Genomic DNA, 2,476 nt, shown 5'->3' on the forward strand with positions numbered 1-2,476 from the left:
CATAGCCCCACTCCCAGTGCCGTTGACGCCACTCGTCCCAAGTGCAGCACAGCCCAGTCCCCACTCGGAACAGCCTGGTGCAGTCCCAGCCCGCCCCGCCTTCACCCCGCACAGATCCAGGGGCACATGCTCCCCCCACCCATGCCCTCCCAGGATGCTTGCAGCAGTAGCAAGCACTCCCCGCACTCCCCAGAAGAGCTGCAGCTCCATCCCGCACCCCACCCTGCGCCAGCTAGGCGGTGGCTGCTCCAGCACCACTCCCTCCCTCACCACAGGGGGGGGTGTTGATCTACCCCTCCCACACCCCTCTCCTCCCCTCCCTCCTTCCACCATAACAGACTTACCAGCTGCACACAGCTGTATCAGCTGATATGCCTCCTTAAAAATCGTCCATCAGTTTTGGCCCCCAAAATCTCTATTAGTGCACCCCTACTTAGTGCAGTTTCTATTCTTTGCTTCCCTATTCTTGGAGACAACATCAGCCTTGGACTCTCAAGTAGGCAACTAAGGAGAGTTCCCTTTTCAATGGGCAGAGTCCCTCGAACCACTTGCACCCTAGAAATGATCCCGTACTTGGACATTTTATTCCACAGTCATCCAAAATGAGACTTACATTTGCCACAGCAGGTTGACATTACAAGTTTTATCCAGTTTAGGTTAAAATGATCCTGCTTCCTTGTAATGACTTGTAAAGCTGAAAAGCATAAGGCTTCTGCACTCTGTCAAGCCAACTCTGCAGAGGATGAGCTATTAAAAGATCAGACATCATCTATTAGGTGTCACTGTAATGAGCCTAAGAGCCCTATCAGAGAATCAGAGCCCTATTATGCTAAACAATGCAGAGAATGACAATTGTCTTTGCCCCAAAGAGCATATGCTCCAGCTGAACTACTGTTGCTGGAATCACATACACAAGCTGCAAGCACACTCCTGGGATCTCTTCGCTATTTGTGAAGGAACCTCAGGGGTAACCAAATGGATGTGCTGGATTGTATAACCCACACAATAGTAATTAGGTGCCAGATGGATGAAAGCATGTGCAGGCTGGTTTGTCCATCTTTGAGCAAGGTATAGACTTGTAGAAGCTGTGCGAAAAAAGGAAGCTGCCTCTGCTACTCCACCCCTCCCTTTCTTTAAAAAAAACCGCTTCGTTCCCCCATGCCTAGCTGCAGCGCTTTCCTGCTGCTGGGGCTTTTCCCCCAAGCAGAAGCAGATTGAACTGCACCTAGTCCTTGTCCACATCACTGCCTCTGCCCCTACTGCATTCTGAACATCATCAGTAAAATCTGGCTGGTCTTTCCAATGGCTCAGAGGCTGTGGTGCTGTCTGTCGACTCCAGGAGACAGTACTGAAGTTTTATGAGTGGCACAGGTTTAGATATTCATCTTTGCTAAATATTTTACAAAAACACCAAGCTGAGTCTACAGAAACTGATGGCACGTGTGAACAACCGCTGCTCACAACAGGCAAACAGATTTTTCCAACCCTGAAAAGTCTGGGTCTAGTGTTTGGTGAGTGTGAACTAACCAACAGAAATATCCCATCTTCCTACAGCCAATGCTATCAACGTAAGGAGCGTAGAAACAGGGTGGCAAAAGGGATGCGAGGGCAGACAGCTTGGCTGACAGGGCTCCCAGCGTGCAAATATACCTGGCACCTCAGCAGGTACAGCAGCTGGGGAAGTTGCCCGTCAAAGGAAAAGCTGGACAGATTTGGCTTCTGGCTCCCAACTCAACACAGGCACAACATGTGTCCCCTCCATTAGGCAGCAAGCCTCTTCTCTGATTCCTCCTATTGCCCCGACAGCCATCCTTTCTAAACTTGCTGCTAGATTCTGTGCAAGAACACCCTGGCCCTGGTACTGAGGCCATCTGAGCTCCTATTGTCAGCAGGGCAGGAGTGGCAGGGTGACTTGGGGCAGAAAAAGACGACCAAACAGACCCAAGTTTTTCCAGAATTTTAGCTGCTCCCCTCTTGGCAGAGAAGCCTCCCCTTTCACACCCCCTCCCACAAAGTGAGAAGTTTCTCATGAATGAAAAACATTGCTGGAGTGAACATGCCAGAGTGGTAAGGGTTAACAGCACCCAGGACATGTTGCTGGGAAAATATGGGGGATGGTGGGAGGGAGGGGGGTGGAACTGGGACATAGCATGTAGGCGACAGCTCTCTATCATGAAAAATACTCATGGGACCCCAAAAATATCCATCGGCCAAAGTTCAACTGCAGTCCAGGGCAACATTGCATGGACTCACCTTTCCCTGGATTCTCAAGAGAAAACAAAGCCTAGCTCCTGCTTAATGCATGCTCCATAAGCATGCAGTGCTCTTGTCTATGGTGTTGATCAGGTCTCTGTTCCTGTGACAGCCAAGCTCCTCACCTGTTTTATTGTATTTATAGCTTCAGACACTTCTGGGAAGAAAGGTAATGCTGTCTGCCCCACTATACAAGTAGTCTCTGAACCTCTCCTTGCAAGGT

Source organism: Alligator sinensis, unplaced genomic scaffold (genome assembly GCF_000455745.1).
Source record: "Alligator sinensis unplaced genomic scaffold, ASM45574v1 scaffold1873_1, whole genome shotgun sequence".
In the NCBI taxonomy this organism is placed as follows: Eukaryota; Metazoa; Chordata; order Crocodylia; family Alligatoridae; genus Alligator; species Alligator sinensis.